This window comes from Struthio camelus, chromosome 3, assembly GCF_040807025.1.
Source record: "Struthio camelus isolate bStrCam1 chromosome 3, bStrCam1.hap1, whole genome shotgun sequence".
In the NCBI taxonomy this organism is placed as follows: domain Eukaryota; kingdom Metazoa; phylum Chordata; class Aves; order Struthioniformes; family Struthionidae; genus Struthio; species Struthio camelus.
In genome coordinates this window covers 64,120,796-64,134,473 of record NC_090944.1, presented here as the reverse complement: position 1 = coordinate 64,134,473, position 13,678 = coordinate 64,120,796, and the positions used below count along the sequence as shown (strand labels likewise).

At 40.5% G+C, this 13,678-nt stretch overlaps 1 protein-coding gene across 4 annotated transcripts in view; it reads right to left on the bottom strand.

Annotated features, from left to right (window-relative positions):
• Positions 1-13,632, bottom strand: part of DSE (dermatan sulfate epimerase) — a 36,682-nt gene extending 23,050 nt beyond the window's left edge. For 2 of the 4 annotated variants that reach the window (XM_068938108.1, XM_068938110.1), the window contains exons 1-2: positions 13,615-13,632; positions 12,808-12,864 (exon numbers count right to left, since the gene is read on the bottom strand). The gene's annotated coding sequence lies outside the window, so the exon portion shown is untranslated. Of the gene's footprint in view, positions 1-12,807; positions 12,865-13,364; positions 13,572-13,614 lie in introns of those variants that run through there. The other 2 variants (XM_068938107.1, XM_068938109.1) reach the window with 2 other exon arrangements.
• Positions 13,633-13,678: the final 46 nt, after the last annotated feature.

The following is a 13,678-nucleotide window of genomic DNA, read 5'->3' as shown; positions in this document are numbered from 1 at the left end:
TTCTAGAAAAACAGTTGAAATGTCTGGCCTTTAAGATGTTTAGGTTTTTTATACTGCTTTTATTTTTCTAAAGGGCCTTCTATTTTGCATGTGGAGATTTACTGCCAGCTACCAAGAAGGCTGAATGTTAAATTAAAGTGCATATTTTCCTATATACATGATTTCTCAAAATGTGCTCAAATGGCAGATCTATGCAGAGGTTAAATGTAAGTATTTAAACATAGTAAGTCACTGTAAAAACTACCAACTATCTAGCCTAAAGCCTCAGATAAAACATGGCCAGGATCCCCCTGAGGAAAGCCAGCAAATTCCTAGAATTCTTCAGAGGGGAAAGGTTACAGAAAACAGACCCAAGAGAGACAGTTTTATGTAAATAATGAACAGTAGTTTTCAATTATTAAAAAGAGAAATAGACAGAAGGAAAGGAAACCTCAAAACAAATATGAAATGTTTTTTTTCCAAGGAAAACCTGTTTCATAGGAGTCAGAAATAAAACCTGTAAGGAGCTAAAGTACAAAGCAACCTTTTACTTCTCCCCACAGCTCCCTGCATATAGATGCCAACATTTTCTAACAGAAACCTAGGCTGCTAAAACTTAATTTAGAGACCCACATCCTGATTCAGCAATGATGTCGTTAATACGCACACACACAATGAGACCACCTTGCTGGCCTAGGTCCCTCAGCTACCACCGGCGACAGAGAACCTCTGGTCATTTGTATTCAGGTAGTCTAGAAATTAATTTAGGAGCAAGTAATTTTGGCCATTGAAGCATATCTTTTCTTGTGCATTCGTGCTTAGGCTAAAAATAATACTGCACCCTAAAATGGCTTGCATATATATATTACAGTGGACAGCAGAACTGCTTTAACATACAGTAATGGAAGAGGACATTTTCTTAGTATTCTAATGCATTTTGCAGATAAGTTTTGCCCTTTTTAGGATGTAAACCAATCATTATAGGACACATTACACAGATCACCAAGTGCTTTATTTGGTAATACTTTTACTAGATCTACATATTCTCTCACCACATACACAGAAACATGCATTGCAGTTTACCCAGGCATAGCCAGGTCTACTCGTATTCCCATCTATAAAAAATGAAACCATACAACAGCATATCTTGAAAGAAAGCAGGTAAAAACCAGCCAAACCAGTATATCATGTTTTTTACTACAAAAAGTTGTTCTTAATCCTTTAAAACCAGGGGGAGAGATACAAAGCTTTTTCTTAAAAACTTTCTGAAAAATAGACTAAAAATCCCAGTATTTTTTTTCCTTCAATCATGGTCATACACTGCAAGAATTTCCTGGACTACAAAAGAAGAAAAAATCCCAGATACTGGTAAGTGACTTCATGTATTCTTTTCATTGGTTTGATTTGTGTGAGGACATCAGCACATCAATGAGTATTTTGCACATGTGTAAATTTAGGGATAGTTTTAAGTGCTCCCTAGATTAGGGTCCTTCTGACCAGAGGTTATGGAACATGGCAGTGTGGTTTCCTAGACCTCCCTCTCTGTAAAGCTAGATACATGATCCCAGCAGTGCATCATCACCAAACACCTCTAGTGTTATCTGAAATTCACAGTTCATACTTTCAAAATTCAATAACCCACCTATTTTTTTTCCTGTTATGCATGTGCGCATTTAATAGAGAAGCCAAACCCTTCTTTACTTTGTACATTAGAAGTAACCACTATACTATATTGTTTAGCATAACTGGAAAACTGATAGTCTTTCAGCATATTCAGAATCAAGGTCTGGAAGAAAGTCAACAGAAAGAGACAAAAACAGGACTACAAAGTCACTCTTATTTATTCTTGGTTAAATGACACCATTCCTACAATACGAAGACAATAGCCCATGGCAGCAATGTGGCCTGCGAGCCCTCTTCTATGACTACGCGGGGCTCAGCCTTGCATGACTGATGGATGGGAGGAGATAGCTATCAAGTAGTCCACCTTTGATCCCATGCCTCCTCTGTGGAGGCACACCACAACCATGTTGAAAGAAGCACCAAAGGGGAGCGCTAGGGTGGCATGACTATAGCTCAGACCATACTACCTTCAGTGAAGAGATGTTCTGTGTTTTTTCATGTGGTATCCTTAAATGCACAACCAGCCAAAATTAAAAAAGTAAAGCTCTACGAATAATAAAAATGTGGATTTGCAATAATAAAGGTGTGATTAAATTTACAACAGTTAACAAGCAGGATGTTGATGTGATTAAATCACCCAGATGGTGAGGAAATACAAATTACATGGTTCTGAATGCAGCCATGACAAACCACCTTCACAGTGATTTAGAATAGCAGACCTGCCTTGAATCACAAACACAAGTACTTCACTGACTAGGACCAGACTTTACCACATACTTCACTGATTTACTGTCCAAGTTTACTTGTACAAGCCTGCCCATAGGCTAATGGGTATAATCATTCTTTCTCACTTCAGTAGCTGTCTAGAAACTAAACTGATTAATAAGGATATATATAAATATGTAAGTAAGATATATAGAAACCTACTTCAACATTTTCACATGGAAGAGGCTGCAGAAGGGCAAAGACCCAAAGCACCTTGGACAAGAGAATATGACCAGAAACGGTAACATTTACTACTAGTGACTATTTACAACTCATTACAATGGTATAAATGCACCAGCCCCACTTCCCAAAACAATCTTGGAACAGAATGTATGCGCTTTATATGTTGAACAACTCCATACTTTTGACATTTCCTTAGTTAACTTTTTTGCATATGGAAAACTAAAGAAATAGATAGTATTATTTTGAAACATACATATGAAATATGATTATCTTCATAGTTTAGGTGAAGCCAAATATATATAGATAACGGGCCACATGAGCCCCAACTCCCCAGCAGTTGGGAGTGAACTTGCTACAAGTTTGTTTGATGCATAGGACTGGAAACGACAGGAGCTTGGGCTTTCAGATCACTTACATTCCACAGTACATTTTTTTTTAAGTTAAAAGAATCTCTTACTTTCCTATTACACTACATCATTACCAACTCAGCCTTTTCTGGAAATGAGAGGTTTTTTTAATTCAGTTTGGAAATCACAACTGATATACTATCAAAAATAAAAAGGAGGCTGAAGGATACTTGTCCACGGAAAAAAATGTTAATACGCCATACCAAATCAAAGGGCTGGCAGCCAGCTCTAGAGTGAAAGAGCATTTGCCATGATTTTCACTCCATTACCAGCAGAAACAAACAGTAAAGAATATCATTTATTCTAGGAAAAGGAACATGCGAACCTTAACTATTTCAGTTCTCCATGTCTGCATCAGTGAATGGGCGTTCAACTGCGGCCAAAAAGTATGGTAAGACTGACGGCACTAGCTGAGCTAAACATTGGTACAGATAAACTAAGTTCACCTAATAAAGCTGATTTATTTGACGCACTATTTAAAGCAAAGCAGGGGCATGTTTACTCCAGTCATTTGTGCAACAAAGACAACTCCAGCAATGAGAACACAGAACTTCAAGAAGGTCAATAGTCTCCTGGGGTGCATTAGGAAGAGTGTTGCCAGCAGGTCCAGGGAGGTGATCCTCCCCCTCTACTCAGCCCGGAGGAGGCCACATCTCGAGTACTGCGGGTACAGTTCTGGGCTCCCCAGTACAAGAGAGACATGACACTACTGGAGAGAGTCCAGCGGAGGGCTACCAAGATGAGGAGGGGACTGGAGCATCTCTCCTCTGAAGAAAGGCTGACAGAGCTGGGCCTGTTCAGCCTGGAGAAGAGAAAACTGAGGGGGGATCTCATCAATGTCTACAAGTATCTGAAGGGAGGGTGTCGAGAGGGTGGGGCCAGACTCTTCTCTGTGGTGCCCAGTGACAGGACAAGAGGCAACGGGCACAAACTGAAACACAGGAAGTTCCATCTGAACCTGAGGAAAAACTTCTTTGCTGTGAGGGTGACAGAGCACTGGCAGAGGTTGCCCAGAGAGGTAGCGGAGTCTCCTTCCCTGGAGATAGTCAAAACCCAGCTGGACACGATCCTGGGTAACGTGCTCTTCTAGGTGTCCCTACTTGAGCAGGGCGGTTGGACTGGATGATCTCCAGAGGTCCCTTCCAACCTCAACCATTCTGTGATTCTGTAACACAGGAGTGGGAGAGGCAGTGCAGGGGAGTGAGGACAGGACAGCACTGTTAGGGCCAGCACAACTATCCTTAAAGCAGTCTGATCTTCTAGTGGGTCATGAAAAAAATAAAAACATTTAGATGATTGCAGCTTACCACAATATCAGTTCTGAAGAGCCACCATATTTTGAAGGTGAAAATATGCTTTACTGGACTTGCGTGGAAATTTTGCTGGGACTTCACTTGTAGCACTTCCCCAAAAGTGGAAATCACTGGTGTCTCTGCCAGCCCCTCCAAGACTAACCCATGACTCATCTCTGATGTGGATATCTGATAAACATTTATAGTAAGCAGTGGAAAAGGGGTGGGATTTGGGTATTTTGGGATTTGCCACAGAGTACTTGGGTTTCCAGATGAAGGGACTTCCCAGAGAGCAGGCGGTGACACCCTGCAAGCGGGTCCTGCCTGCAGAGTCCTGGCAGAAGCGGCTGTTTGGAGCGCGCTTGGCCTTGAGGTGATGAGCACTGCTCTACCTTGGCACGTGGATGCCAGCATCCAAACGGGGCCTCCTGCCCAGGAGGGGGGCCTGGGCTTCAGGCAGATGAAGTGAGAACTGGGCTTCCCCTTCCAACACTGTCTTCTCCTTCCTGATAGCTTAAGAAATGCTGCACAAACTCCTGGCATCTCACCTATTAACATGCCAGCTTTTCTCTGCGCTCCCCTCCGAAGCACCAGCTCCCTCCACAGAGGGCATGAGGAACCCTGACGCTCAGCTCTAGTACCCAAACTCCATGCTGGAGGCCAGAGACTTTTAAATAAATCGCTGCAGTAGATCTGTAGGTCTTACAGAAGGTATAACATTTCTTAATGAATTTCCTCTCATAAGAAAAAAAAGACATCTTTCATTTAGTCTAAAATTCAAAATTTCTCTTTAAAGAAAGATCTACACATTTTACAGAACAATAACTTCTGATGGGCCGCTCGTACTTTCTAGAAAGCCTACAGTTCACATTGTCACTCCTTGACTTACTTCCACAACTGTTTCAATAAGAGTTTTGTTCAAATTTTTAATGAAAAATCTGTTCCACCTTGGTGAGACAAAGCAAATCATCAGGTTCAGCCGGCAAACTTTGCCTCAGGAAGTGATCCCTGAAGTTCAAGGACTCCGCTTTCATCATCTTTGGGTAACTGCTTGATAAATTATTCATAGCGAAAGCACACTTTTTATACTCAATTGCCTGTAGTACTTAGTCTGTTCTTAATTTCAGGTTGAATTACACCGTTACTATACTTTTGTCACAACTTAAAACTGCATGGTAAGATCACCTTGTTAAGCCATTCAAAAGTACTAAAAATACAACAATCCATTGTAGCACCCACTGCTAACCAGGTAAGAAGAAAGGGTCAGCGACCAGTAACAGCTGTTGCTGTACCAATGCCATGAAACATATAGGTAATGTTGCAATGAAATATGCACGGTATCTTCTTGCATTAAACCTGGACGTGTAAGGATCTTTTTGCACTGCTGCTGACAGCCACCAAAACATAACTGCTTGCTACAAGGAGCGCTAGGCTAGATCAGAAATGGAGCAGAGGAAGCTTCAGTAAAACAATATTGTGTGTACTTTGCCCAAATACCCCAAAACACTAGCAAATATTTTACATCATTGCAATTTAATTTGTTGCTGATAACAGGAATAGCACCTATAAATCTGTTGGAAATGGTGGTGTTTTATTTCCATGATGCTTATATCAACTGGAGAATTGTTTGCGGGCCCTCCCTATTGTCCAGCAATTTCAATTTTACCACTCATTTAAATATTTCACAAACAAAGATTTAAAAATAGGAGAGCAACCAATTCATCTAACGGAATCCAATGACATTTAAGAGCTAAACAATGCAGGGTAAGTCCATGAAAACACACAGAGGCAAAGGGGTCAAGAGAGATTAACTGCCAGATTCAGCTCCTACTGACTCACAGGAATATATCTGAGAGTAAAATTAGGCAGGAGGCAGAAAGGGACCAAGAAAAGTATAAACTTATATTTGTATTGTAATAATTACAGTAAATCTACTGACCAAATTCCCAAGCTGTATAGTTCACACATCATCAGTTAGTACCACTCAGTCCCTTTCAAAACTGCAGGGCCGGACACCAGTACAGCAAATTCTCACATCCCAAGACAACAGGAGTCAGAAATCCTTCTTCAACCACCCTTTTGGTGAGTCAGATAAAACAGGAGCCACCTGTCTCTCCAAGAAGGGATATATTATGCCATGAAAGATGTAAAATCACTGCTTACAAATTTGAAAAATACCTATTATGACCTTAACCACCAGGGGACATGCTTTGCTTCTTCCTCTCATTTTTACACTCTAAGAAATACGCTACACCACCACTACATAATGTCAAAAGCATTTAAAAGCTTAAAATACTGAAACCTCAGAATTATGCAATAAGGAAAGTATAGCCCAGGTACACAGGCGTTGGCATTGCACTTGTTCTGAAATGATCTGAAATACCTTAAAAGGAACTTTGTATCAATTTATATGTCTGAACATATTGCTGTGTTGTGCTATGAAAATAATGAAGGCAATGAGGAACAACTAGCTCCTATACTAATTAATCAGTGTATGACATCATGTCAGCGGTCAAAATTAAACTTCTGTGCAGTCACGTGAGAATCTCATCCTGTGAGAGTTACAGTCATTCTGGAATATGCTACAGAAAGGACAGTAACACAACATATTTTTAGAAATTTACAGTAGGCATGCGTAAGGCATCTGCTATCAGAGTATAAAAGTTTCTTCTGGTTATTCCTTCCACTTAAAATCTTACTTGTATATTTTTCCACCATGTAGATAAATGAACAAGGAATGCACACACACACACACACTGAATGCATAACCTTTTCTCTGCCTCAGGCAAAAACAAAATTTAAATTATGGGCATGCCTGAATCACATTTAACATGTAATTTTATTCTATTTTAAATTTATTTTATCATATAAATGCTTCCTCAATAATTTTTGGTAGCACTAACATTACTATTCCTAACCCTTACTAAGATCTTTTATTTTATATCCCACTGTACTGAACGAATAAGAAAGTCCTTTTCATATATAGAATCCTAAAGGCACTCATTCCCAACTAGTACAGACATGCCTATTAAGGCATCCCCATTTAATGAATGAAAGTTCAGTCCTTTTTACTATCGAAAATGCAAAACTACAAACCACTGCATAAAGATCATCTTTAGAGCATTAGCATTTTTTATTTTATCCTAAATGGAAATAAATTTTTAGAAGGCCATTTAGATAATTAGCATATAGTTACTCTTTGCAAAAATGTTTTCACTGATGCTAGCATTAAAGTTTGAAAAATTTCATATAGGTTAAAAGTACATACTAACTAAGTTTGTTCACTCCATTAATGCCCCAGAAGTCAATCTTCATCCATATTGTAACAGAAAGTAGGACACTGTTTGGTGCTGGGACTGTTATTGTGATAGATGCTGCAGAAACACAGAGCAAAAGTGCCTATAAACATCTTGGTGGTCAAATAGTATTAATTTGGCATCTGCTTAAAAGTACATTCTTCTGACCCATGCAAGTGGACTCATAAGACAGGTATATTTGCATTTGGAGGATCAAAAACCATGCATAGGGTTTCATGTGAAAACAGCCTACAACCCAAAAGTAAAACACGGTTTCACAACAGGAAGTTAGCAAAGGAAGAGATTATTTGAGGTTACCACCAGTGTGATCTATGCATAGATCGAGTAGTAGAACTGCCAGTCCACAGGAAAAGCTGCAAAACATTCAAAGTGTGACTGTAACACCCAGGAGACTCAAAAAAAGGACAGAAAAGACAGATATCTAAGTGAGTAAAACAATTTTACTGTTGTCAAAATAAAATTCCTTCTTTGACTTAATCCAGTCCACTCAGAGACGTTGCACACAATGGAGCTGCCCTCACTTTTTTTTTTCCTTTTTCTGGGGACTGCTTACAGCATCAGAAACGTCTGATACAGAGCCCAGTGTTTTGAATTGTAACTTTAATTTCAGTCCTCTTTTCCAACTAATATTTCTTCATTAGCCTTGATCTTTACTCTTTCCAAATACCTGTAAATGTTTCAAGTTCCCTGGCCTGTTGTTCACTTTGACTATGTGTAATTAATAGCTTTAATTTGTCCTGCTTATTGTTTTAATTGTTCTTCATGTAATTGCCTCCAATATGTCAGAAGTGAATAAAATCTTCCAGCTGGAGTTATACAGAACAGTTTTCTCTATATGTGTATCTACACCTACCTACAGACGAGCAATTCAAGATATAAAATAAATATTTTTATTTTTACTTGTAAAGCGTTCCACAGAAGGTCATATTAATAGAAGAGAACTCTAAAACATGTCACATCCTTCAGTTGCTATGGGATCAAAGTGCATTTTAATTATATTCCCATATCCTGTTAATGACTCAGTCTTGCACACAGAACTATGTTAAAAATATAGCCATTGTTTCTCGCTGTTAAAGTACTGTGACAGCGTGTAGGAGCACCAGCAAGGTCCAAAGACACCTATGCCAGTCAATTTACAAATGTAGTTAGAAGGCTGCAATCTAAACTGAAAGCAATACTTGCTTTTATATTATATAGATATAATCTTAAGATATATGAATGTGTATGACCCCAAATGTATATTTTCTCAGAAGAATCATCGCTTTATTTGCTCCCAGATAAATGCCTCTGTGTTCCTAAACTGAAATTGCACCACTCTTACCTGGTTGCCCCATTTCACTCCAAATCAATATGCTGTTCCTACATGTTCATTATTGGTACAACTCGGTTGTTACCTCTGCTATTTTAATCTGTCATCTCATTACCTTTAGTTTCTATATCTAGATATAGTATAGAGTTTATATATCTATCTATATATGTACTCAGATGCATCTAATTTTTTTTTCAGACTACACACTCAGACAGAAAATAACATATATTGTCATGTAGTTCCTTTCGGGTTAGTACTGTCTTCACTGCTGCCCAGAATAGCCTTGATGAGAGTGCCAATTGCATTTTCATGGAAAGAAGTCTGAAATGCAGGTAGAGTTAAAAGGTTATGTTATTTATGTAAAATATAACCATTCAATTGGCATGATCAATTTGCTTCAGTAGGCTTCAACGTATCCATTAAATTGTAAGTTAATTTAGAAATTTAGAATTTTATCACCTTATTTCTGATCTTGAGTTGTGCAGGCACGGCTCTCAGAGAAGCATTAGAGCCTGACGTTTACCTAGCTCCAAAATTATATATAATTTTAGCCAAAATGGGATGTAACACTTCGCTATTAGAAGAATCTGATTCAATAGCTTTAAAAGGACATGACATCCACTCTAACAGTTTAAAACAACTTTTAAAATACTTTGATAACTCTAAGCAGCCATTTTATTAGAAAATTTAAGATGGTATAAAAGGTGTCTATCAAACGCTCTGCATATTTACTATAAACCAGGACAACGGTAGTGAAAGGACTTTAACCTTAATATTATGTTTATCTGGTACTGAAATACAATACCTACCTGAGTAAAGTGACAAGAATCTCTACAACTCCTTGTCTGCTCTAAATAATGCTACTGTTGATTCTTACTGTAGACACTATGAGTCTACAGAAGAAAAAAAAGATCAGTCAAATAAAGGCAATTTCAAGTTGTATACATGACATCCTCATTATGCCTGGGGATTTAATATCTGACTATGTCACAGCAGCAGGTGAACATGTGATGTCAGCAAACTATTTCCAGTGCTCTGTATTTCACGTGGTTCCCAGTATCACCAGACCCCTTAGGTCAGGTCTATATTGCTAACACTTTGCCTCTGCTAAACTTCTACTGACAAAGCATTTTTGGGAAAAGGATACAGTTACATCAGCAAAATTTCAACTTTCCTAGCAGGTTTTTATTCCCCCCAATGCTTCTCTGTTCCCATCCTGAGCAAATAACCAAGTCCAGCAAAAGTGCAGTATGCAAGGGTTTGGGGTTTTTGTGAATGCAGTAGTGTTACTATCTCACCATATCCTGATTGTGCTTAGCTGTGCCAATAGAAACATATAAAGTGGGCCCTGCATGAAAATATTTTGAATCTGTGGAGTGAATGAATTGTAGTCATTACATAAGATGAGCAGAAATTTGACTCTTGATCTTGGTCTTGATCCTGCTTAGGAGGAAGCAGAGTTCTGCCTTTCACACAGCTGGGATTTCATCCCTGAATTGTGTTCCATGCTTTGGTACAAACAAATATTACCCACCTAAAAAGAAGTCGTGGAAGGAAGAGCTTTAGACCAAATATTAACCTTATTTATAAAACATGGCTACTGTCTTGAACAGAAACTGGTATCATGTTTTAACAGCTTTAGGAGACTGCACTACTATACCTAAGCTCTTTATCTTAAACTCAGATGAATGGAGACAGCAAAAACGTGTAAAAAATCAGGATAAACTTGCTGCTGAGATATCGTATTTACTAATTAAATACTATTTGGCAAGCAAAAGTCATATTTGCTTTCAGTCTCTAGACACCTGGATTACCAATTCTAAACCATGAAACAATGGTAAAGGAGAAATGTACCTTATTTTTTAAAATCTCTTAAGAAAAAAAAAAGAGGAAGAAGTGGTTTATTTCTTGCAAAATGTCCAGGAACAATAGCAGTAGTAACTAAGTTTCTTTCTGCTCATTGCTAGAATATGCTGTGGCTGCCAGATGTGCAAGTTTCCACACACAGTCCTAGGAATGTGACTCAATTTTGACTAAAAGCAATCATTTCTGTGAGAAGGGACACTTCAGTTTTACAGCCTCTTTTAACCCTATTTCTCACTACCCAGACTGCCGGATACTAACAGACATGACCATTTCTCCATTAGCAAGTAAGGTAATTGTGCTAACCCAAAAGCTGTCTGGTGAGGGAAATGACTTTCTATCACCATTGGGCTAGGCTGAATTCTCAGTTTTGCCAAAGGTGTATGTGCTCCCTCTTCCTGTACCCAAGGAAGAGAAATAGAAAACATAGGCAGTGTTTGACAAACCTTTAAAAGAAGATGTCAAACCAAAGATGTCAGTCTAAAACTAGCTTTCAACAACACCTTTTTATTATAGCTAGATGCAAACTATGAAATCACATCTAGCTTCTATCCAGGTAATGAAACACATTTTCCTCTCCATTGCGGTAAAGATATTGACTATCTATCTAGTTAGAGCAAATTTACTAATTATATCTCATATAAACTCTGATGAAAACTGACCTCCCTTGGGTAACATAAATCTATCAACGTTTACCATAAAGAATTGATTTGTTCAGTTTATATATTTCTTCATTTGCAGCAGGCATTTTCTATGACTGAAGAAGAGGTTTTAGAAGAGATTTTCCATGAATGTGCAGTGAAAAAACAGGACCATGTCTGTGAAGTCAGTACCCACAGCACAGGATACGAAACTGTTCATAAAATGTTCTCATGTCTTGAATTAAATAACAGCACTCAGCTTTTCATGGAAATACAGAATTATTCCAAGTATCACAATACTTCAGACAAAGTCATCAATAAAGGTAGAAGAAATTATTAGTGACGAAACTCTTATTTTGCACAACAAGAAAAGGAAATGACATTTTGTTAAAGTACTAGCAGTTCTCTCCCACTAAATAGCCTGTGAGCAGTCTGCTCTGGTTTTGCTTAGTAGAGAAGTTTACAAACAGCCAAGGAAATCCCAAACCAAAACTGGTACTTTGTTGACTCCCACTACAAACTTTAGATAATTTAGATCACACAAGAAACATGTAAGCAATGACACACAGTAAGAGAATTCATAGCTGAAATAACATTTACCGCTTCTGTAGAACTGCGCATCTCCAAGTAGTTGTGAAATAAATAAATTAATTAAACCTCTCAACACCTCTGTAAAGCTAGTGAGTACATTTATCTGTTTTATGAGGAAGGAAACAGAGACATGGTGAGGTGGAGTGACTTGCCCAAGGCTACCCAGCAAGAGTCTTTCAGAGTAATAAACAGAATCTGAATTATTGATCCCCACTGATGCCCTCCATCTGCATTGTTCCTTTTTATGAACTATTGCACTGAATTATAAAAATTGTTGACATGATAAACATAATGTGGTAATATTTAGCTGAGAATTTCTTTGTCTGTGTTTAGACTGTATTAAGACTTTAATGTCATTTAAATCATAATTGATCTTCCTAGGGTGATCAAAAATCTCCAACTAGTTGAGCAATAACTCATGTATTTCATTCACAACTGTAACTATTTCTTATATTTTCACTGCTTAGGTCCAGAAAAAAAAAAAAGCTATTCCAGCTTGAAAATGTAGGAAAATATCACCTGGCCATGTATTTTTTCAAGAGGGAATGTCTGTGATAGAAAAGCAAAGAGAACGGCTACTTTGATTAATATCAAGCTGGATTTGAAGAATCTGTGCGAGATGCACTGAACGACTATGCACTGGTTTCATGCAATACTAGCTAAGGAAGTTGCAACTTGAGGATGAGGAAATTGTACTTAATAAGTTAATAACCGTGGTTCCAGGTCATTTAGACTTTACCAACAAAAAAGAAAATTGGCAGGAAGTTGCAATGGGTAAATCACTCTCTTCCTGTCCCTCGGCTCCTCCAGGTGCAAAATAAGGATGCTCTCACTCACCTTTCACACATGCATGTTTGGGAGGCGACGCTTGGAGGCTCTTGCATTCACGGTGCTCTGGAAGAGCAGAAAGTTGTTATAAGCAGAAAACGCTACCGGCGGGCACGTCCCCTGCATGCATCTACCCAGGCATTTCTCTGCAGGGCGCGCTCCCGTGCGGTGCTGAACGCCTCCGCAAAGGTGCTGGTTCCCAAACGGCGGCGCCTTGACAGCAGCGAGCCCCCGCCACCGCGCTGCGGCGGGCTAGGCGCGCACGCCACTCCTCGCCGAAGGCAAAGTCAGCAAAAGTTGGGTTTCTAGCAGAGTTCCCCCGGCGGGATATGCCCCCTGCGGCCCCCGCGGGCAGCCGCCGCCGCCCAGGCAGCCCCGGCCGCGGCGCCGGGCTCTTCCCAGGGGCGCCGGCCCCCGGCAGGGGCCTCCCGCCGGCAGCACCCGGCCCCGCCGCCGCCGCCGCCGCCGCCCGGCCCGGCCCGGCCGAGCGGAGCGGAGCGGAGCGGAGCGGAGCGGGGGCAGCGCTGCCCCGCGCGGCCCGGCGCGGCCGCCGCTCCCGCACTCACCTCCCGCCGCCCCGCCTGCGATCGGCGCGGCGCGGCGCGGCCAGGCTCCGCTGCCCGGCGCGGCTCGGCGCGGCCCCGCCGCTCCGCCGCCAGAAGGTTTCTCCTGCGAAGCCCCAGGGGACAGCGCGGGGCGGGGGGGTGGTTTTCAACTCAGGAAGAAAGTGGCTCCCCCACCCCCCCTTGCCCCCCCAACGCCCGCACCCCTCCTGCTCCACCTCCCTCCTCCCCGCCCTCCTCCCTCCGTCCTTACCTCTCCCGATCCTCCTCCTCCTCCTCCTCCTCCTCCTCCTCCTCCTCCCCCAGCCCCGCTCCAG